This window comes from Caretta caretta, chromosome 7 (assembly GCF_965140235.1).
Source record: "Caretta caretta isolate rCarCar2 chromosome 7, rCarCar1.hap1, whole genome shotgun sequence".
Lineage (NCBI taxonomy): Eukaryota > Metazoa > Chordata > Testudines > Cheloniidae > Caretta > Caretta caretta.
In genome coordinates, this window is record NC_134212.1 from 76,432,853 (window position 1) to 76,457,518 (window position 24,666).

Here is a 24,666-nt window from a genome sequence, read left to right on the forward strand (position 1 = left end):
ATTTTAGAACTCACTACTCAAAGAATTAAATTTAAGCATGAGAGAGAAATAAAATGATGAAATACACAGAGTAATATAACAGTACTGTAATCCTTAACACATTTAGAAAGAATAAAATTACAGAAAATGTTTGTGTATTGCGCATTTTGACAGGAAATACCAAGAAGTATCAACTACTACAATAATAATACAACTGTGTCTGAGAGAGAGAATATGTGTTGAGGGAGTGTATGATGGAGAATGTGTGTGTCTGAGTCGCTCTGGGGAGGCAGAGGGCTGTAATCAGCTCCCCCACCGTGAAATGCAGCCCCTACCAGCACCTCTTGTCGCCTGCCCGCGCCTTGCAGTTTGGGGGGCAATGCCACTGTGAAGCGCTGGTGCTGCTCCACTCCTGCCTGAGCCTTGCAGTTTGGGGGAACAATGCTGCCCCCCCCACCCCCAAACTACACCCATGTTAAAAAGTGGCAGACATGACCTCCTGGTGCTCCAGCCCCCCACCCCAAAGGTTCCAGTGCCCTTGGCCAGCGTGCTGTCTCTTTAAGCAGAGCACTCAGGAGCCTGAATGCTTGTTCAGTACAGCAGCAGCCGCAGGTCTCACTCCTCAGCCAGAAGCACCAGCAGAGACAGGATCCCTGTCCCCCATCGCAAGCTCAGCAGAGACCCACTTGGGCATGGCCACCTTTAGCATCAGGGAAGCTCCCCACCAGCCACGGATCAGCTTCTCAAAGGAGGGAAGACTGCTGTGGAGGCAGGAAGTGGGTAACGGGAGAGCATCAGCTGCTGGCTGGCTGCCCAGCTCTGGGAGGGGTAGCTAAGGGGGGGAAGGGGCGCTAAGGCACATTTTGGGATGGCTATAGCCCCCGCAAGTTCCCCCAGCACTGCCCCTGCTCATTTTTATACTAGCTTTTCATATTTGTTTGATTTGTTAATTTTTACATGAAAGTCACTGCCTTTTGGAGAAAGGAATATGGAAACTGTCCTCAGGATTTTTCAGTCACTGAATTCAGCAGTGCCTGCCAGAGAACTGGGCCTTACAGTGCCGCAGAATTCTGTGAGCTCTGATTGCTGATAATACTTTTCCATTATTGTTGAATAATTTTGCATTTTGAGAAAATGTGCAGAGTTCCTCCAACCTTTTGTTTGTCTCCTTGATAATCTCATCTTGAGAGGCTATAATTGCCAGGGAATTTGATGGAAATTGCACAATATTTTGAGTCATGTAATTTGAAGTTTGCATCCATCACTGCAGAATAATTGCTTCTTCAAAGACCAGCCCTTTTGTCTACAAGAACAGTGTCTTTATCCAACCTCTGACTTCCAAAGGCATCTTGGCTTTGATGCAGGGATTGCATAATTCAAGACTTGTAAAAAGTACCTTATAATAAAGGTCTTGTATGGCTTGAATTTAATTTTCCTCATCAAAGTTGTGAATGTACAGCTGAGGGATTGACATAAGAGCTGTGCAAACCCATCCAAGTTTGTTTGGAAATGGGTTTATAATTCTTCTGATCAGAACCAGTTGGCAGGCTTTTAGGCTCCAATATGTAGTTCACTCCATGTGGAACAGGAGACTGCTCCACACAAGCCAGGAACAGGACATGGCTTTGGTTGGAAACTTTATGGAAGCTTGTGTCTTCAGTACATCCTCAGGCTGTCCTCAGTCACTCAGCAGTCTCTGCTATCAGGGTACCTTTGGAGCCTTGGTGGCAAACTAAAGCTACCCTTCTCTGCAGCAGAAACCTTAAAGGAAAGGCACCACCTAACCAGTGTTACATGCCCAGAGCTGTAAGCCCCTGTGTTACTTCTCTGCCTCAGCAAGAGTGAGCTTTGCTGGAGATTAGGCTGTGTGTCAGACCCCTGCCACACCAGTCTCCCTTCCTCACCAGCAATCTCCCCAGGCATGGGCGGCGGGTATTGTAGGCAGGGGTAGGCTGTGCCTTCCCAAACAGCCTAGTGTGGTCTTGCCTATGCTCCGCTCCCAGGGCAGGCCCCCTCCTGCAGTTCCCAGTGCTCTGCCTTGGCTGGCCCAGGCTGGCTAGGGCTGTCTGGCATGCCTGCCACAGGGAGTCAGGGCAGCTGGTGCTGGGGCCGTGCCACCTGGAGCTGGCTGTGCAACCTGGAGCACTGGGGCCCAGAGCGCTGCTGCTTGGCGCACTGGGGCCCAGAGCGCTGCTGCTTGGCGCACTGGGGCCCAGAGCGCTGCCGCTTGGCGCACTGGGGCCCAGAGCACTGCCGCTTGGCGCACTGGGGCCCAGAGCGCTGCCGCTTGGCACACTCGGGCTGTGGCCTTGCCCCTTGGCTGCATGGCGCCGCGGTGGGGGTGCTCTAGGCATCTGTGGGGGGAGGGGGCAAAAAGGGGGGCAGATAGGGAGGGGCGGGGCCTTGGGCACAAGGGGAGGGGCTGGGGGCTACCCTCCCCCAATGGCTGGGTCACCTGCCGCCCATGTCCACAGGACACTGTCAGTCTTAACTTTGCCTAGCAGGTAACAATCAGTGAACTCCAACCCCCAAGCTTCTCGGAGATGTGCCTCTGAAATGAACGTTTACCCAAGTGCATTCACAGAAGATATTAAGTATGCTGCTCTTTTAGAGTCAGTACATTAGAGCTTATTAACCTAATTGAGGTAAACACATCCTTCCCTTCAATTGCAGCACTGAGTTGGTTCGTAGTAAAAATAAAACAAGTTGATTAACCAATGGACATAGGTTATTTTATTCCAAGTAGAAGGAATAAAGTCAGAGAAATGGTTACAAAGAAATAAAAGGAAAAATATACTTTCTAATGGCCAAGACATAACTTATCAAGCTACAGTCTTCGTTCAAGGTAGTTTCCTCCCAATCTTCCTTTTCCAGTCATAGCTGGCTAACTCTTAGCCAGGATCCCACAGAGTCCAAGGTGCTGGTGTTTCTTATCTCCTCAAGTGACGGATAATCCAAAGTCTTTCTGGGTGTTTTAGTCACAGATTTTAAAGCATAATATCAGTGAGTATCCATAATTCCACATTATCACATACATTTCACAATAACGTTATTGACCAGTGTGTAATGAGTTTTCAAATAATGGCTTGCAAGGCATGTATTGTACCGATACTATTGCTGTCATATGCAGGGTGTGGACACAGGCATGCCTAGGGTCACAAGCAGATTTAGAGAATTTAACTCAGCATCTCTCTGAGAAACAGAATGAAAATAGCTAATGATGAATCATGATGGGTGATGGTTAGTACTGATGCTATTTTATATGTTTATTTTGGCATGAAAATGCATTGGATGAATGATCCTGATCAGATAATACTTTTGTGTTTGCTGAACCAGTTAATTGTCCTATTCTTGTTAAGTGCCTAGAGCAGAGATGGGCAAACTACGGCCTGCGGTCCACATCTGGCCCTCGGGACCATCCTGCCCACCCCCTGAGCTTCTCGCCCATTAGGGGGTTGGCTAGAGGGCAGGGGAGTTTGGGGGGTGGTCAGGGGCGTGGATAGGGGTTGGGCGTTCAGAGGGTGGGGAATGGGGGTTGAATGAGGGCAGGGGTCCCGGGGGGGCAGTCAGGAAGGAGAGGAGGGGTTGGATGGGGCGGCGGGCGGCGGCCAGGGGACCGAGGGGGGGTGGATCGGGCAGCGGTCCCTGGTGGGCCGTCAGGGAACAGGGTGGGTTGGAAGGGGCAGCAGTCCCGGGGGGGCCGTCAGGGGGCGAGAAGCGGGGGGCTGGATGGGGGTGGGGGCTGGGCCATGCCTGGCTGTTTGGAGAGGCACAGCCTCCCCTAACCAGCCTTCCATACAATTTCAGAAACCCAATGCGGCCCACAGGCCAAAAAGTTTGCCTGCCCCTGGCCTAGAGCAATGGAGACAGATATTTTATAAATTGAAAGTTTTAAAAATGCTCCTGGTTTGTGGGAATTGGAAAATCCAAAACTGAAGTCTGAGTTTTGCCACTGACTTTCTCTGTGTTCTTTGGCAAGTCACTTAACCTGTCTGCCTATTATCTCCAGCTGAAAATGGGAATAACATTACTTACATACGTATTTCACAGGAGTATTAAAAGTATTTTAAAGTATTTAGAAAATATTTGTGAAGTGCTTTGAATATGAAATGTGCTGAGTTGTTATTAAGGTCAGCTTCTATTAAATGCATTTCAACTTGGATCCAAGGTATTGGAGTAACTTTTGGTAACCACAAAGAGCATTGCAAATGCACACTTATTTTGTGAAGTAGCACAGGTACTGTACCATTTTAAAGCCACGCCCTTTTCTGTCCTGGACTTTTTGGAAGAATTTTTACAGGGAGTAGCTGAAGAAGAGAACTATTGAAGGAAGAAAAAGCCTACTCACATGAAAAATATGCTGACATTTAGCAAAATGGTTTACAGTTCTTAGTGTTATTTTTTAAAATGAGTAGTCTGATGTGTAAAGTATTTAATTTTTATTATAACAATGAATACATGAGAAAATGGCTTATCATGAAAATAAAGTTGTATAGAGCTAAAATTACCTACAAACGTTGATTTATAGAGCATATTTAAAGAAAGCCTTCTGGATAAATTGCTGGACTGGGATTTAGGAGATCTGGATTTAATACCTAGCTCTGCCACAGATTTCCTATGTGACCTCAGGCAAGTCACTCAACCTCAGTTTCTTATGTGCAAAAAGAGGGTAATAAGAATTTCCTTTCTCCCTATCTTTGTCTGCTTTGTCTGTCAGATTATAAACTCTTTGAGACAAAGTCTATCTCTTATAGTGTCTGCATAGCACTTTACAAAGTGGCTTTCCCCCTTTCCCAGCACCTCCTCTTTTATCTGCTCTTGGGGGAGTAAGCAGGTGCACAGGACCCACTTGCTTACTTCTGCTCTACTCCTACTCTAGTGTGTAAAGAAGGTTTTGACTTGCATGTGTGTGGAGTAGCTCAAGGAGTAGAATCTTTCTCTTGTTCTACTTTGAAATAGTTTTAGCACAATATACATTTTGCTTATTGTATGCCCAAATTTCACAGATAATTTATGGAGTAAGTAATTGTAGAGGCCTGTTGCTATTTCAGTATGCACAGGCTACAGGTATTCTAATAGTAATGCATCTTATTAAACAGCAACTTCTAATAGTTTTCGCTATGTGATTGTGTACTAGTAGTGTTGTCTGCAAAATTTCTTCTGAAGTGCTTGCAGTATTTATTGCTGGAGTTAATGAAAACTGAACCTGTTTCAGTCAGAAGCCACTAGAGACCTAAGAGTTGTGTAAAAACATAAAATGTCAATAAAATAAACTTGGCAACATCATTAATGTCCATTTCAATATACAAACCAACTTTACTGACTGGAACTGAACCAGAAATTCTGAAGTCTCCAAACAGCTGTATTTTCCTTAGTGGGTTTCTTATTTGGACCTGGTGGCAGTGTAGGAAAGAGAGAGAACAACTTATTCCTTAGCATATGGTGCACACACACTTACAATGCGCCGCTGGGGCTATAATTTCAATAATATTGAAACATTCTGGGCCAGATTCTCCTCTTATTTATGCTAGCATAAATTAGGAGCAGCTAATGTAAGAGGAAAATCAGTTCCACTGTATGCACAATTGAAGTGCCCTATTTAAGACCACACGCTTATACATTGGGAAGCCACACTAGTTGGCCTAAGTTCTGTGTAAAGAACAGGAGTACTTGTGGCACCTTAGAGACTAACAAATTTATTTGAGCATAAGCTTTCATGGGCTAAAACCCATTTCATTGGATGCATGCAGTGGAAGATATATATATACAGAGAGAACATGAAACAATGGGTTTCAATAGTGTGTATGATAACACCCATTGTTTCATGTTCTCTGTGTGTATATATATATCTTCCTACTGTATTTTCCACTGCATGCATCCGATGAAGTGGGTTTTAGCCCACAAAAGCTTATGCTCAAATAAATTTGTTAGTATCTAAGGTGCCACAAGTACTCCTGTTCTTTTTGCAGATACAGACTAACATGGCTGCTACTCTAAGTTCTGTATGTGGATGTATACAGGTCCTATGGAACTCAATGTGAGCCACATGAAAATGGCAGATATTAAGTACCTTAGTTGGGTAGATACTAATAATCTTAATTGTCTAAGTGTGTGGTACCCTGTACATAACAAAAATGTGCTTTAGAAAAATTAGAAATTGGATTAATCTGCTCATTAGGGGCAGATTCAGTCGCCCTTACTCCTGTTGTATAGTACCTCACTCCCTTAGTGGCCCCATTGACTTCAGGAGTAAGGAGCATGAGTAAAAGCTGTCAAGATCTGGTCCCTAGCCCCCAGTTAGTCATCCTTCCTAATACTGAGGACTACTTTTTTTATGCGAGTAATCCCGTTGATTTGATTGAAACTGCTCATATAAACCAGCATAGCAGAAGCTTGTCAATCCTCATTCAGTTCAAAAAAATCATACATTAAAAATGTATTGTTTATCAGATGTAAAAAAAAGTATTAGTAATAATTTACACCTATAAAATGTCTTTCATTCAAGGTGCTCTACAAGCCCTAATTAAGACTTGCAGCTCTCTTTGCAGTAAGGAAGTCTTATCCCCCTGTTACAGACAACTTAACTGAAGTACAGAGCGCTTGTCGTGCCCAGTGTCAGGTAATCAGTGGCAAAGCACAGCATAGAACAGGGGCGGGCAAACTTTTTGGCCTGAGGGCCGCATCGGGTTTCTGAAATTGTATGGAGGGCCGGTTACGGGAGGCTATGCCTCCCCAAACAGCCAGGCATGGCCCGGCCCCTGCCCCCTATCCAACCCCCCCCCACTTCTTGCCCCCTGACGGCCCCCCCGGGACTCCTGCCCCATCCAACCCCCCCGTTCCCTGAAGGCCCCCCAGGGACCCCTGCCCCATCCACCCCCCCGCCTAACTCTCGGTCCCCTGACCGCCCCCGGAGCCCTCGCCCCTATCTGCCCCCGCCGCCCCATCCAACCCCCCCCGCCTTTCTAACTGCCCCCCCGGGACCCTTGCCCTATCCACCCCCCTCTGCTCTCAGTCCCCTGACCACCCCCGGACCCCTGCCCCTAACTTCCCCCCACCACCCCATCCAACCCCCCCTTCCTTCCTGACTGCCCCCCCCGGGACCCCTGCTCCATCCAACCACCCGTTCTCCCTGTTCCCTGACCACCGCCCCATCCAACCCCTCCTCTCCTTCCTGACTGCCCCCCTGGGATCCCTGCCCCATTCAACCCCCGTTCCCCACTCTCTGACCACCCCGACCCCATCCATGCCCCTGACTATCCTCCGAACTCTCCTGCCCTCTAGCCAACCTCTCCCTGCCCCCTTACCGCACTGTCTGGAGCCCTGGTGGCTGGCGGCGTGGCTGTACCGACCAGCCGCCACGTAGCACAGAGCACTGGGTCAGGGCAGGCTCTGCAGCCCCACCGCCCAGAGCATTGCACCGCGTGGCGGCGTGGCTGCGGGGGAGGGGAGACAGCCTCCCGGGCCAGGAGCTCAGGGGCCGGGCAGGACGGTCCCGCGGGCCGTAGTTTGCCCACCTCTGGCATAGAACATAGAAATCCTTAAAATCTCAATCTGCTGATGTAGTCACTAAGCACAATGAGTCCCTGCTAAATCACTACCTGATTTCTAATGATATATAAGAAATTTTGTCTCTTATTTAATTGTCTAGCTCTTGATATGCTCTTGAGGTAGGAGGACCACAAATAATAATTATACATGCAAATATTTAGTGGAGACATTTACTGGGCTGATCTGTTCTTGATCATACAGAGAAGCAACCTTTCCAATTACCGTATAGGGATCTGAGTGGCAATCTGAGGTTTCTGTGAGGTGTTGTGAGGAGATTTTGATAGTCAAACATAGTGTAGCCAAGCTTCACCTTTAGAAGCCAAGCCAGTCTTTCATGTAAAGGCTCATTTCAAATAAGGGACATTGCTGGCAAATTCTAGTCTGTCACTGTGCAAAGCATAGATCTGCTTATAGAATGCTCTTCTAAAAGCAAACTAATCAATATAACGTGTTTGTTTTTCTGTGACTGTACAGTAGCAACAGTAAGCAAGGCAGGAATACTATACCACAGCGAGGTTTATATTCCTTATGGGACTATATGCTCTATACATGGTAGCCTATTAATATTCTGCTATACGATGTCCTTTATGAAAACAGAAAGATACATTATTTATTGTAAAGGGGATATGATACTAAATGCTACTGTGGATAAGTAATGTAGCCACAGTAAATTCCCATGGTCATGACATGATTTATTCATTTTCATGCAATACAAAAAGCCTGTCACATGGCTAGATTTCCATCAGTCATGAGACTACGTGCACTACAGAAGGTTGCTGTGTATTCTGTACTATATGATGACCTCTGTGGAAATGGAACCGTAAATTATTTAACTTGTAGGTGATCTGATACTAAATGCTACAGTGGATAAATCATGTAGCTACAGTGAATTCACGTGATCATGACATGGCATTCATTAACCATTCATTTGGCCCTACTTCTATGGAACCTGCCTCTCTCCTCCGTTCTAGCAGAGGGACGTCTGGCAGTGGAACTTGTGCAATTCTGTTGTACAAGGAGGAAGATGCTACACAAGGCTACACTGTGCCTGTCTGCACAGTGTGGAGCCCAGCTCCATGGGGGCTCCATCCACAGCTGCAAATTGGGGGACATTAAGGAGTGGAGAAAACCTCCATTTAGGTTGAAGCAACTTTCATGGAGTGGTTCTTCTCACAATCTACAGCCTGGGATGTATTGAGGAAGTAATTCTATCTTCCCTCCCAGTCCAGTTAAGATGCCCAGTGCCCCGTACAATTATTCTGGCTGGGTGCAAGGAGAGAATTTCCCTCATTCTGTTCTGCATAGAGCAATGCTTACTTGGTACATATAAATATTAATAATAGTTTCAGAAATTATCATCTGCTAATTTTCCCACAGTGGTGGCTATCTTCTGAAGAACTGGCACAGGACAGTAACACATGCCGAATTACCAGCATACCAACTAGACTTCCTCAGATTCACCAGAAAGGGGATGTGGAATATAAGAAACAAGCTGATAGTGAGCTCAGTATTCTAGTGTATCGAAAATGTGCCCTGTCTTTTTATCTTGCTGTAATTCAGGGCCAGCTCTTGCCACTGTTGCCTATGCTGAGCAGAACTTACTCCAGGGATATTCCCCTGGCTTCAGTGAGGTGGTTTGCAGAGTAAGGGTGGCAGATTCTGACCCTGTAATGGATTATTTTTAAACAGAGTTGTATACCATAGGCTATCTACAATGTGCTCCATCCACTTAGTGTAATGTACCATAGTGATTGTAATGTAATATGATGCATTATAATTATTAACCATGGTTTATCTTTAACAGAGGGTGAGCTTAATATGCAAAACAACAATAAAGATGATGGGTAAAATCCTTGCTCCACTGAAATTATTGGGAGTTTTCCCACTGACTTCAATGGGGCCAGGATTTCACCTGAGAGTACTTCTTTAATGTATTTATGCTCACAACATACCTCTGAGATAGAGATGTTTTGTTATCTCTTTTTTTATAGATGAAGAACTGAGGCACAGAGGTTAAGGCCCAGATTTTTAAAGGTATTTAGGCATTATGGCACTCAGCTCCACAATGCCTAACTGATTTAGAAGCCTAACCCTGGGTGTAGTTTGGGGAAGCTTGAGGGGATGTCCCCCCCCAAAAAACTGCAAGCCTTAGGCAGGCATGGAATTTGCTCCCCCCATGCTGTGCCCTGTTGGCCTTACTGGAGCTGCCCCCCTGAAATATAGAAGTCAAACTACACCAGTGCCTACCCCTATTTTCAAAAGGGATTCAGGCACTTAGGAGCCTAAATCCCTTCTGAAAATGCATTAGACTCCTAAATCAGTACCTTTTAAAAATCTGGGCCTCGGGGACTTGCCCAAAGTCGCGCTGGAAGTTTCTTCCAGTGGTTACTACACTAGCACATACTTCCTCTCATCTGTATCCTTGCACTTCTGGTGAGAAAAAGGTCTGTTGTTGATATTGTACATTATATTGTAAGCTACGGATACAGACATCAACAGTACAAGGAAGAGAGCAATATCTACTGATATAGTCCTTGTTTACACCTAAAACTTGGGTTGACCTAGCTGTGTCTCTCAGGGGTGTGACAGACGCAGTTTAGCCAAGCTCAACCCAGGTGTAGACACCATTAAGTCAACAGAAAAATTCTTCCATCAACCTAGCTACTGCCTCTGTGGGGGGTGGGTTTACTATAGCAATGGACAAAACCCTTCTGTGGCTATAGCAAGTGTCTACACTGTAGTGCTAAAGTGGCAACACTGCGGTTGTGTGGCTGTAGCATTCGCAGTGTAGGCATACCTGTAAAGTTGAATCCCGCTTGCCTGACTCATTTGAGCCATACCCATGTAAATGCTTATTTTTGTGAAGATTAACAGTAGAGTAGTTAGTTTGCTCTTGGCAGTTTTTATTCATCATGTTAATTCTTTTAAATCACCATCAGTGTTCCTCTCAACATTTCTTAATTCTGTTTTAATCCTAACACTCCTTTACACAGCTCTGAAAAAATATTTACGGTCTTTATATCAAACACATCATTATTTTCATGTAAAGGGCTCCTGACCTTCTAAGGCCACTTCTATACTTAAAACTTCTGCAAGTATAGTAATGTCCCTTCAGGGTGTGTTTTTTTTATTGACATTTTTATACCACTATAAGCCCTAGGGTAGATGCAGTTGTACTGGCAAAGGAGTGTGTTTGTTTGTATAAGGTGTGTCTATACTATGAGGGTTTGCCAGTGTAGCTAAATTGGCAAACCTTTGCTAGTGTAGATTTGGCCTGAGTATTATGTCTGAAATATAAATTCATTTTCTTTTCCTGCTGCCCTCTATCATTTCCTAAATACTGCTAACTAGTTCATCAGTCCCATTAATCAGAGCTCACCCAGGATAGATTGCTGTTCCTCTGTCTTGTTTGGATTAATTTCATTTTCATATTGGTCATCCTGATTTTCTGCATCTCCAGCAGTCTGCAGTAAATGATTCATTTGTGAAAGAGAAGTTTTTATTAGTGGGCTTATCACCTGAATCTTAGGGAGATGGGCTGTCTATTCTCTTATTGCTTCGTATTATCTTTGGAAACAGATGTACTTGTTTGATCAATGTCTAGGTTAATACAATAAAACCGTCTTATTGGATCTGTTGATTAAATCCTACAAATTGCTAGTTAGGCACAGCCCTGTATGTAGGGGTGGTGTGGAGTCCTTTCACCCATGGAGAAGTACCAGCGGCCTTTCTGCCTCTATGGGATCCCCACTGTGCAGGGGGAATGGGTACATTGCTAAACCTCTATAAGGGGTACAGCATACACCCTCCTAGGCAGCCAGCACTGTGGCTCCACCCAGTCTCTGCCCCTCCCAGCCTTCTCTGAGATACCGTTCACCCCTCGGGGAGTGATAAGGGACCAATCCCTGTGATCCCCTGAAGCTAGGGGCTGACATTCTGCCTCACATTAGGAAGGACGCACATGGTGATGGAGTGGGTAGGATGACCGCCCTAAATTAGTATAGGTTTTAATAAAAAATATTTGATCTATAGAAAATGTTAAATGACTTATGGTTTTACACAGACACACACACACAGAGACACACACACACGTTAATTAGTAACAAAAACTAAGCAAACAGTCCACATCAAAAAATGTATTCAGGGAAACATAGGTGCTGAAACAATTTTTATACAGGGGATACTGAAAACCATTGAACAAAACTATATACCCTGTATATGATGGGAATCACTTCAAACTGTCGCATCCCTCCGTTCCAGCACCTATGGAAGGAAACATAGTCCTTTTTCCTGTTTGTGAATGTCCACAGACTGATTTTTTATAAATTTATTTTCTATTCAGAATTGTTCAATGAATATTCTGGGCGAACAAATGTCTGCGTATAGATTGTTCCTGGACTGTCTGCAGCACATGTAAATTCAAGTGTTCCAATATTTGAGCTCTGTGATTGGTCGCTTAAATCTCATGTAATTATTCCTGTTTCCTAATTGGATGGCATGACCTTTATAAAATACTTTATGCTTCCACCCAAAATGATTTTTTATTTTATGATTGAGTCTTAGCTCTGGGTGTGAAACTCTTACTATGAGCATTCATACAGCCAGAACTTTGCTTGTATGAATATCTGTAAATGCTGAATAAGAATGGGTGCAGGCATGGGCCCTGATTTTTAAAGGCATTTAGGAACTGCCATGCTCAGTGTTGCAATGCCTAAGTGTCATTTTCAAAAGGCACTTAGAAGCCTAATTCTCTTTTAGCTGTCTATGGGATTTTGGTTCCTAAGTGTCTAAGTCCCTTTTTGAAATGACACTAAGGCTTCTAACCAAGTTAGGTTGCTGAGTGCAGCAGTGCCAAAATACCTGTAAAAATCTGGGCCATGTTATGGTTTGTCAAACTGAAGTTGGAGAAATGTTTGTGAATAACTTCCCTCACTGCTCACCCAGCTACTCTATTTTATATAGGTTCTTTTACCAGCTACATCATGATAGTGCCTGCATGCCTTTCAGTAGCACATAAAGTGATGACAAACATCTGTCACATGTGGTTTGTCCTCTCTCTTTTGTCCTCTCTCTAGGAGGAGAACTGTATGTGTTGTTTAATGTGGCTTTTTGTCTGTTAAATGAACATGCTGTTCTAAGTTTGTTAGCAAAGTGAAGTCAGGTTGAAGAAGTGTTTCTTGCACTTGGAGCAGAAGGTGTTGAGGTTTGTGATGGTCCTTAGTTCCTGTGGGAGTTTGTTCCAGTCTTGGGCTGGCACCCAGGAAAGGTCTGTCTCCGATCAGAAAAGTTTTACTCTTATTATAGAGACTTTCACTGTTCCTAAGGAGTGGAGTTGTTGACCATAGTCTTTATCATGGAGTTTTAGGTCATCTTTTAAGTGTTTTGTGCCCATGCCATTAAGTGTTTTGAAGATAAGGACCAAAACCTTGAACTAACTTACTTGATAGTCAGTGCCAAATGTGGAAGACAAGTTTACTGTGCATCCAGTAGCCTGTGTTGCCGCGGAAATGTGCTGCAGTGTACTATTAGTACAGTTTTTGAGTATGATCAACAGGAAACAAAGGCACATAGCTGAAATTCTATGTCCCCCTACTTCCTCATGTGCAACGCTCAAGTAAAAAGATTTTGCACAGGGGAGTTCTGCAGGGGTTCCTTTGCCACAAAGTGCTCCATAATTGCAACTGTAAGCAGGGGCTCCGTGGCTCTGGCCTCATATATAAAGTGATCCCTTCCACTTTAGAGCAGATGTAGACCCTGTATATCAGTGTTCTGCAGCACATGAGGATCTGCAGGCTTGGATCAGTTGTTTGCATCCCTGCCTGTTCCTTGCTCAACACAAACACATTTGTTTTCTGCTCTGTGGCCCTTACTTAGCCGTAGAATTGTGTCTATGTGCTTATAATGAGACTGAAGTTTAAGATAGGCTTGAATGTATGTGAAATACAATAGATAAGGAGTTCAAAAAAGAATCAAATCCAAGTTCTGTTGGTGTTTTTAGTAGACTCAGGTGAACCTCAACTACTGAGATCTATGCATGATCTTTGAACTGTTTGATCTGGTTTTGAGGAGGAGGGAGGGCTTGAAGGGTAGATTTTCAAAGGCACGGAGAAAGGATAAATGCTTAACTCCAACTCTCATTGAAAGCCAATGGTGGATAGGTACTAACCTGTGCCTTTTGAAAATCTCCCCGAGTTCTGAAATCTCCACTAGTGTTTAGATCTGAAATAGTTAAAAGTAAATTAATTTCTCATGTTGTTAGGCTTTGTAAAAATGTAGTTTCAAAGATGCATGTCCAAAGACACATTTTTATATTTCACATTTAAGTCAAAATCTGCCTCCTCAATACTAAAATGTATCCTGCCTTTAAGAAATGAATAGTACAAAGAACCCTGACCGAGCCTGTCAGTCATTTTAAAATCCTTCATCATGAACTTCGATGTGTTTTTGTGAAGATTGAGTGACATCCATACATGCCATATTTAACAGAATTTGCAGAGTGAAATTAAAGAATGCATGCGTAAATTGGAATTGACTGCATGAACAAAAAGCATTAGCAAATTAAAAGAAAAATTATTTTAAAAAATGTTATCTCAAATACAATATGCCAGTTGCTGTTTGACTTCACTGAGTACCAATTCCCAGCATAGAAAGAAATTTATAATACAGATTTCAAAATACTTTTTCATCAAGAAAAAGATCCTTGATAATTTTCTCCAAATAAAAGGCCAGATTGTCCCTCTGACTTTAACCAGTCCTCCAGCATCTTTGTTTTTGTAACTTAAGCCATTTAGGTGTTGAGGGTGTACTGAGGTACTTAATCAGCTAAGTGACTACAAAATGATCCAAAAATATGGAAACATAATATACTGTAAATTCATTGGTATCCATTAAAATTGTTCCACACCAACAACATGACAATGCATCCCTTTTTAGCTGCTATATTATCTCCATCTTGATAAAGGTAAGACAGTTGCAACTCCTATGATGAGAGACTATGTGCTTAAATTCATATCCAGAGCTTGAATGTTACAAGATAGGAGTGGAATACAGCAAACATTTCAACTGAGAACTCCTTGGCAAGTCTCAGTCTTCACAAACAACACATCTTGGGGAGTTAGACTAATTAGTGGCTGTGCTAGGATGTCCTCATCTTTAATGAATCTTTGATAACTGCCTGTTCTAACAAAAACCTCATTAAAATTGTGCACAGATTTGGAGCATGGGGGGATTGGCTGCGTTCACTTTTCTTACTTAGTTTTGTGCTTCACAGGCTATTGGCAGACCATGTGCCCCCAAGAATAAGTTATTGTTTGTGAGGAGTGGTTACTTCTTTACAGTAGCTTTATACTATAATCATTCAAATGGTACTAGAAAGCTGGAACTGCTACTTCGATGTACTATAAGGATAAGACAAAGATTTAGAAAATAAAGCACAACATGCCTGCATCACTGTTCCATTATGGAGACCAACGTTGAGCACTAGATATTAGGAGAGAAATAGTAGATGGGGTAGGGCAATCACCAAGCATAACCAAAAGCAATACAAAAGATTTTTTCAATATCTGGGTTGCACTGTTCTTTTCCTTCTTCCTTATTTATTTGGTATTAAGAGATTGGGGCCTGATTTTTCTAGGTGTTGTAAAAACACATAGTAATCGACAATGCTAACCATAATGAGTTTATAATCTAAACAAACAAGACAGATCAAGGGTAGAGAAAGGAAAGTAGTAGTAGTCTCAGTTTACAAATTGAGAACCGAAACCCAGAAATTATGCGATTTAGTCAAGGTAATGCAGGATGTCTGTGGCAGGGTTGGGAGTTGAAGCCGGATCTCCTGAGTGCCTTAATCGTAAAGCCACTCTTCCTAACACTAATATTTCCTCAAAATGGAGACATCTTATTTTTGGGACTGAAAGGTCTGTTTTGGTGATGCATTGAAATCATCTTAAATTAAAGATTGTCCCGAGAGAACATTAGTCAGACATGGTTAATTTGTACATTGCTGGTTCAAAACCTTTACTGTATGTTATGACAGCATGGGTTGCTTTTTCTATTGTATCTGTAGAGAACTATTTTAGAATGGCATCTTGGGGTGTCTATCAGGTACCAATTTTGAAACCTGGAGTTCATTATTGTGGGTCATGGCTGATACTTCTGGGGATTGTGGGAGGAAAGCATGCAGTCTCTGCTAGCGGTGATACTTCAGACAGCATAAGCTTAGAGGGGGTGGATATTCAAAACACTGGTAAGTTTGGCGTCTTCTAACTGAAGGTATCTAGTTCAGTCGGAAGAGCATGGGTGAAATGTTTTTACAACAGCCAAAATTTACAATGGGATCTGTGATGGGGTGTTCGCCCACACTGGCCCTGAAGGGGTTAATGAAGGCCTGATGGGCCAATTAACCTATTAGGCTGAAGGCTGAGAGGAAAACCCTAATTTAGGGAAAGCTCACCTGTGCAGGAGCAGGCAGGGCTTCTATAAAGTGCCTTTGGCTCTAGCAAACCTAGAGAGGGGGGAAAGCCAGGAAGGTAGAATAGGGCTCAGGAAAAGGCAGTAAGGTCTAGAAGGGAACAAAACTTGGCTGCTGGCTAGAGGATCCCTGAGCCACAACTTGGAATAGAGGGCAGGCCTGGGTTCCCTTGGTAGCCACTGAGGGAGTGGCACTACAAGTCAGTCAATGGTATAACTGCCTAGGACTGCTGGCAATAAAAAAGAATGTTGATACCGAGAAAGGGGAAAATGCTTAGAGTGACCTGGCTGGAGGTCTGAGTCGCAAAGAGGCAGCAGCAGCTCAGGGAACAAGAGAGAGGCTGCAGACCCAGAGAGAGAGACGGTGTGTAATTGCAGGCAGGGGTGTTGACCTGGTGAGCTATTCCCCAGAATGGCCAGGAGGAAGTGCCATTCTAGCAGTGAGTGGAGCCCTCTGTCACAGGATCTTCAGAGTAATACAGGGAAAGTTATATTCTAGAACAGTAACTGTATGTAGGTCTTCAGTGGGGCAGAGTGAGTTTTCTATTACCTGAAGTGTACATGGAGTTATAAAAAATGTGTGCTCTTTATTAAACAGTGCTAATTAAAGCACGGCAACTTCATCTGAATTATTGATCACAGCATCTACGCAAAGAAAAGAAAACCAAATACAAAGTGCTGGTGTTGGCTCCGATGTCACAATGGAGCCATTATTTTAACAGAGGAACTAGGTTTGGCAACACTGAATTTTTGAAGGTAGGCTGGGGAATTCATCTTCTCCGGCACTTGCCCTTTAGAGCATTTTCCTCCTCAGAGCCATAGATTCTCTTTCATTTCTCTGCAATATGTCTGACATGTCTACTGTGCCTTTTGCTGTTCTAATTGCTGCTTTCCAGCTAAAATGCTGGAAAATTGTGATTGTATCCATTCTTGAAGCCTTCCTGACATCTCTCATTTTACTAAGTGTCCCATGATTACTTGTTTTTTGCAGTTCACGCTTCTTATATTGCTCATCTTTATCAGATCTCACCGTGCTTTGCATGTGCCAGCTCACTGCTACATAATCATTCCCAGCTGCCTTCTTTAAGGTGCCTTTTCAGTCTGAGCTCTTGTACATCTTTTTGCAATGTCAAATAAATCCTATTCAAACAGCAGCATTTTGGGTGCTTTGTTCAACTTGCCATCCTGCCGTGCATCAAATTGCTCACCAGTTTTGGCTGTGCACTTCCTTGCCACTATGTGCAGTATATTCCTGGGAGGCTGAGGTGAAGTGCATACACAGCAAGCCTGGAATTTTGAAAATAATTGGCTAGTGACTTGCTCTCAGCCCCTGATGGTGCAGAGCAGCTGGGGATGCTATTTTTTTTTAATCTTTCCTGCAGAATATGTAATACTGTAGTTTGAATTCCTGGGAAGCTGATCTTGAGAACAAAGAATGTATTTTCTCTTGCTGAGATGTTGAAATGGAGTGCTTTCAGGGAACAGCTGATGCTCAAAGTAGAATTCAATGAGTTATATAATTATGCATTGGCCTTTTCCAATCAATGTCATGCCATTAGATTCTAATAAAAATGCTCCTTCTTATTTTAGCACCAAAGACCCTCAATTGGCATGATGTCATGCTGTGGAAAAGTATCAATAAGCCCCTGTAGGCAACTGTAGGAATCCCAAGGGTTGTTACGTGCACCCTCCTGTTGAGTGTTAAGCTATTTTTAATATTAATGACTTATTTATCAGGGCCTTAATGTTCAGGGTTCAGATAAGCCTTCAAAGTGTGGATGCTTATCCAGACCTATTGAGGCCTTGAGCACCCCTGCCCTCAGACAACCTCCTGTCCTCAACAGGCTTCCCTCACCTGCATCTGCTTTGTGTGGACCTGTTACCTCCTTTCTCAAATGTTCTGGGAAAGAAGCATATTTGTTTCCCCACCCTGGTGTCTTCAGTGGGGAATTCCCCCTCCCCCATTAGGGGGCCTTCAGACTCTCCCTCCCATGTGTCTGTTTCCTGGCAGTCAGTTTGACCCCTTATCTCCTCCCCCCCCAACCCCCCCCGCCCCGCACTCCCAGTGTCATGTCTCCAGGTTACCCATGCCACCACAACATGTACCCATCCTTCCTTTTTCCTCCTCTGCCTTGAGACTATGATCTTGGGGTGAAAGGAGACTTTGGCCAACCCTTCCCTATATATGTAACATGACTTACTGCAGGGACTGGGACCAGGCTGTCTGGGCCACAATGGGACAGCTGACAAATGTATAAAGCTTTTTGCTAGTTTATTTTATTTTTCTAAGACTCCTGGACAATTAATCTGAATAACCTGCTTCCTTCAACCTTTGTTTTCCTTTTACTGTGCTACATTTAGTGAATGGGCATCTGTTCAATTTCCAGATTATACCTTTGAAGATGGTTATTCTCTCCTGTAGTACATATTATAATTGCAATATACAGCTATTCAAATGATCCATATTTCAGTAAGGTCCTCCATGGCTTTGGTGTTTCAGCTGAGAGAATTAACTTTTCAAAACGCTTTTTACTGAGTTCAAATGATAGTTTTTATGATCAGTGCAGTAAGAGAACCCCAAAGACGGACGGTTTTGTTGAACTATTTGTTAGATTCAGTCACTCATAAAAGATTATTGCAACTTTCTGTACCTAGCTATGATGTCCTAAGGAGGAAATTAACTGGAATGCAAGGATGTGGCACTATTCAAACATTGACAGTTGTGGACAGACCACATGCACTCCCTGTGTGGAGTGGGACTGCCTATGAGTTCCACAAAAGCCAGCGTGGAGGGAGGTGATGTGCTGCTGAATCCAGTACTATAGAATCATAAAAATGTAGGGCTGGGGGGGACTTTGAGAGGTCATCTAGTCCATCCTCCTGCTCCTGAGATGGGACCAAGTAAACCTAAACCATCCCTGACAGGTGTTTGTCTAACCTGATCTTAAAAGTCTCTAATGATGTGGATTCCACAACCTACTCTTGGATGCCTATTCCAGTTCTTAACTATAGTTAGAAAGTTTTCCTACTATCTAACCTAAATCTCCCTTGCTGCAGATTAAGCCAATTACTGCTTGTCCTATCTTCAGTGGATTCTTTTTATAACAGCCCTTAACGTATTTGAAGACTGTTTCTTTTCTCAAGACTAAACAAGTTATTTTTCAGTTTTCCAGTATAAAGTACCAAGAATTTTAGTCACGCAAAAGGGTGCAATTAGTGCTAAGATTGGTTGGGTTATTTTGGTTGCCAAGATTTGTTTAAAACATCTCCAAGAATCCAGACAATATTGGGAGGAAAACTGGAATCTGAAAGGCTGTTAGTCACAAATTAATTAAATGAGGGATTTGTTGGCAACTTGTCTGTTAATCATCATATCCTGTTATGACAGATACGTTTTACAGCAAGTGAAGAGCATTGGAAGCATCATCGTTTCTGTTACGATGCTCAATTCTGCAGCAGATTTTCATAACTCTAGGCTGAGCTAGTAAGGAAATGTTTTTTTCTATGAATTTTTTTTCCAAAAATGAAGTTTTAGTTTTCATCTAAAATTCTTGGAAAATGTGCTGGTTTTTGACAAACTCAAATTCACCATGAAAATTTTTTTCATTAGGATTTTCATTTAGTCAAAACAGCCATTTTCCAGAACTCCAGAAAACATTCTCTGATAGAAAAATGTTGACTCTCTAACAGTAGGACTTACTGCAGTAGCTGTGAGAATCTCCAGTAGCCCTTGCTGTGTATCATACAGGGTGGGATATTTGTTGTAAATCCATGGCTTGCTTTTATTTTGGAATTGGTGCCTATTGAAAGGAAGTGGAATGACAGCTCTCAGGTTGTGATACTGAAGTTCTCCATCTGTTCACAGAATAGCTAGTAGATACCAATGTATCTTTACTCTAACCTTCAGGGACCACCCCTAGCATTGAGAGGGTAATTTAGTCTTCTCAGCCCATTCATTCATTGACACTGCAGAGACTGCCAACAAAGCTAACAATTAATGCGAATTGTGGTAGGTGTTTTTATGTGGACACCTGTCCCTGAGGAACTAGGCTGAAGTAACTCATTTCACTGTTTCAGAAGCCATCAGAATCCTGCTGGAGCAGCAGTGTATATAGTTGGGTAAACCATTTTAGGGGCCTCACTGAAACTGTATAGTTCCTTCATATTGCACATGGCATGTAAAGAGCAAATGCACAACACTAACAGACATCAGACACTAGCAACCTTTAATAACTCCAGCATGGGCTGGGTTCACACCAGCAGTGTTGAGTTGAAAGGCTCCATATTGTTACCTCAAATCATCTAGTTCCCTATGAAATGCATGTTCATTAAAGCACACATTTAGATTAGGGCTGAGTAGCACTAGCAATCTTACCTAACACAATCCATAGAAGGCTTTTGTTTCCGTTCAGAAAAATGAGCTCCTCTTTACTGTCCTCTAATATAAACCATATATGCATTAATTTGCCAACTATTCATCCGATCCAAATTTAGAGCCAAAATCTACCCCACCCCTACAATTTTCATTGAAATCAATGTGAGTTGCATGCACATATCTAAGGGCAGAAATTGGCCTGGAGAATCGGTCTGGTCCACCTATGAAATGTTCAGACTGTTTAATTGAAAGAATCCCTCTGATAGGTGGAAGGCTATACAGTTTTAAAATGTAGCATTGGATTGGACATTTAAATGACTGGAAATGAGTATACATGTTTGAGGTTTGACAGTTATACTGTATCTTTTTGCTAATAAAACTAATGGAAAATAATGGAGAATAGTTTATTAGCATATGAAAATATGTAAAGTTAATTATGCCTGATTATAGAGCTTGTGGGGATTATTTGGCAAATCAAATAAAGACTCTAAAGAATCTCTACAGAGATGAATGTTATAACTGTGTAACCAAAATGATATATTTAATTTAATGTATAAACACTGTGCTCCATTAACAAACAAACAGGATGATTGAATATGACTAATGTCAAAATCAACCTCCACAAGGGCAAATATTTACTTAGGATTAAAGTCAAAATTTCAGCTGCATGGAGGCCAAAATAAACAAAATCCAAAACCTGGATATAGTCTAATTGTATCAGGAACAATAGTTTGGATCATTTTTGCTTCAATGTACTGTATAAAATCCCAGAAGGTGTAATAGCGCCAAGGATTTATGCTTGGAGGGACAACCTGTTTTCAAACACTAAATAATGGGAAACACTTGAAAAACATCACAACCCTTAAAATCAAGAGACGGTGGGGAAAAATTTGCACTTTGGAGGCATAGGCAGAAAACCCATAATTATCACTATGAGCCCAATGCATCTGTAGTATTGTAACAACTAGAAACCAAACAATACAGCTATAGTTATGTGCAGGGGTGCAGAGAACCAACACTTATAAGCATTAGGCTCCAGCGATATACAAGCAAGTCTTAGGATAAAAGATAAGAAACGTAGAATTCTATTGCTCTTCTCACATACAATCTTCTTTCATTTTCTTGAAAACTAACTCTGAACGCAATCTGTGGAGATGAATCACTGCTATGTAACTATAACAGTATGAATACCCTAACAGGAAAGCAGTAAAAGAGATTTTCTTAGCAAACCTGGTTGAACCGAAAAAACTTAATATTTGAGAAGTGATGTCTGAATCTTTTTTCTTTTAAATCTTCCTTGTATCCCTATAATTCTAAGCAGGAAAGACTGCTAAATAGAGTTAAGCATTCTGGTGAAAGAAACATTTGTGAACGTACCTGGCTACCAGCCAAATGCTAGAGTCTAATGCACTGTCGCATGTGACATGTTAATGCTCTTAAAAGCAACCTGGACAAGTCTTATTAGTTATGTTTCTGGCCTTTATATGAATTACACTGGAGAGTCCTTACTGTTCTGCAGATCTAAAAAAATAAACAAAATAAGATTTGTTTGAAAAAAAACAACTGTCACTCAATAATACTGCATAATTTCTTCTGCTGTATTTATTCAGTCAACACCCGAGTCCCTCAGTCTTTTCTCTTTATATTCAGAGGTCCCTAGGCTTATAATCCACTTGGCAACAAAATGTAGTTGACTAATTACTTTGAAGTGCAGTTGGGAAGTAAAGTGGTAGATTAAAAGATGATGCTAGGTGACTATTGTCTGTGACTCATGAGAGAACAATAGTCAGAAAACATCCCTTTCGGAGGGTGTTAGCCACTACAGTTTTCATTTCTGATCTACAAACTATATATAAAATACATATATCTTTCATTCTTTGTAGTAAGAAAAATAACAGAGGGCCAACTTCATATATGGATAACAAGCTGACTCTGACCAAACAGTGAATCAGATTGTGGGCTGTGCTTTCATGAAGGCAGGGGGGGGAGAAAAGGACACAAAGCGTGCACAGCCTGCCCAAGAGCCAGCCACTATTGCAGTCTGTTCCTGAAGCCCAGTCCCGCCCCAAGCACCTCGTGTGACATTAATGCTCAACAGCACTGCCCCTAACTTAGGCCATTGCCACAATTTGGATTAGTGTACACAGGCTCACAAATTCACCTTCCTCTGCAGCATGGGGCATGGGTCACTTGCAAGTTTAAACTAGTGTAAATGGTGGATTCTCTGTAACTTGAAGTCTCTTAAATCATTATTTGAGAACTTCAGTAACTCAACCAGAGATTAGGTGTCTATTACAGGAGTAGGTTGGTGAGGTTCTGTGGCAATGTGTAGACTATATGATCATGATGCTCCCTTCTAACCGTAAAGTCTATTGGAGTACTATGAGGCAAAAAGTTAGACTGTATGGCTGGCATACGTTGATATAATTTCTGGTCATCTGACTCCTGCATAATTTGGAGTGCATAATTTAGAAAAGGAACCTTCCAGACCACAAGTAAATGAAGCACTCGAGTAAAATTAGTGTCACTGGAGATAACAGGCCAGGGCCATAGGTGTTAAATATTCACATACCTCTGTTGGCTCAGTGGAGCTACACTGATTTACACCATCTGAGAATATGCTTCATTGGGAGGGAAAATTGGTTTAAAAACAACTGAAGACAAGAGTTGGCTGAGAAGATGTAAAGAAAGGAGGAATAAGGAAATTGGGTGATGTCAACAGAACATAAAAAGCAAGAGGAGTGGATGCTATTCAAGTAGATTGGACTTTCCTAAATAGATTAGAACTCCTATTTATGAGATTAAATATCAACACTTAAATCAAACTAGGATTTCCTCCCCACTCATAAGAGGTGTTGAATTTTAAACTGAGTTAGGGCTTAATCCAGCTCACACTGAAGTCCACAGAAACTCCCATTGACTTCAGAAGGAGTTGGATTGGGCCCTGGACCCTTGATGTGTTTCAAGTTATTGAATTATAGCTTTAATATTAATTACTGTCTCCTTAAAGGTGGATGGTGGGAAGCAGCCTGACATTTGACTAACTTTTTCTCTAGCCAATCAGTTTGAATGTGGGGAATGGGCACAGGAAAAATGGTGGTAATGGGAAACAAGTAAGGTTCAATGCAGTGGTAAATATGAAGCAGTAAGTAGCACATGACATCCTCAGAAGGATCCAGTATAGCTGTAGCATGTTGGTTCTAGGATGTTAGAGATACAAGGTGGGTGAGTTTACACAGAGCTCTTCTTCAGGTCTCGGAAAGGTACTCCAAGCATAACAGAAAGCTTGTCTCTCACCAACAGAAGTTCATTCAATAAAAAATATTACCTCATCTTCAGAAGAAAGCATACAGCAAGGTGGCAAAACCTGCAGATGACTCACGCAGTTAAGTAGGCTACCCATGGTGATAGTTTTAAACCTATTTCCTAACAAAGTTTCAGAAAACCCTAACAAGGCAAGGCAACTGGACAACATAGCCGCAGATGTTATGCCGACAAGTGCAATGTAATGCATGTTGGAAGGAACAATTTGAACTTCTCATCTATGTTAATCAGAGTTGGATTACCCAATATGCAGACTAAGCACGTGCTAAGGGCACCAGCAAAGCAGAGGGCACCAAAAAAAATGAGGTTTGGGTTTTTTTTGGAAAAAATATGATATTTAAAAAAAAGCATCAAAGTAGTCATCATGGAGAAAAATCAGAACTTTGTTAGACTTCCTTACACTCCACTACACCCTCTTCCCCCTTTTTTCTGTTCTTTTTATTACTTATCCCCACCTAAACCAGGGGGGCATCCTACTAATGTAGATCGAAATAATGCGAGGAAATCAGATCCTGTCATGTATTGCAATAAATTTGTTTTATTATTCATTTTTTTCTTTCTTATTTATATATATATATATATACACACACACAAAAATAGTGTATGTTGTGTAATTTTGGGTTTTTTTTAAGTTCAGATAACTGAGATAAGGGGCAGGATGAAACGTAACCAACTGAGTGGAGCACAGAAACATAAACTGGCAGAAGAAAAGAAACAAAAAACTAGTGAAATGTTTCAAAGTGAATCCATCAGAAGTAACATCTTCTCTCAGTAGCACAGACATCGTTCCAAAACCTGTAAGTGTTTCAGAGACTGACCCTTCTTCTGTTGGTGAAACAAACACCATTCCAGAACATGTGGATGTGTCAGAGACTGTAACTGATCATCCTACTCTGGTGGTAAAACAGACCTTGTTCTAGAAGGTGTGGATGTGTCAGAGACTGAACCTGCTCATAGATTTATAGATATTA

The 24,666-nt window shown here is 42.3% G+C and overlaps 1 protein-coding gene and 1 long non-coding RNA gene across 4 annotated transcripts in view; one reads left to right on the plus strand and one right to left on the minus strand.

Moving 5' to 3' along the window:
- The window catches only part of PHYHIPL (phytanoyl-CoA 2-hydroxylase interacting protein like), a 191,829-nt gene that overhangs the window by 50,031 nt on the left and 117,132 nt on the right, over window positions 1-24,666 (plus strand). The gene's annotated exons all lie outside the window — the stretch shown is intronic.
- The window catches only part of LOC125639384 (uncharacterized), a 59,027-nt gene continuing 37,102 nt past the window's right edge, over window positions 2,742-24,666 (minus strand). The window contains exons 3-4 of one of the 2 annotated variants that reach the window (XR_012669355.1): window positions 13,694-13,746; window positions 2,742-5,372 (exon numbers count right to left, since the gene is read on the minus strand). This is a non-coding gene — a long non-coding RNA (uncharacterized LOC125639384). Of the gene's footprint in view, window positions 5,373-10,904; window positions 10,992-13,693; window positions 13,747-24,666 lie in introns of those variants that run through there. The other variant, XR_007357480.2, reaches the window with a different exon arrangement.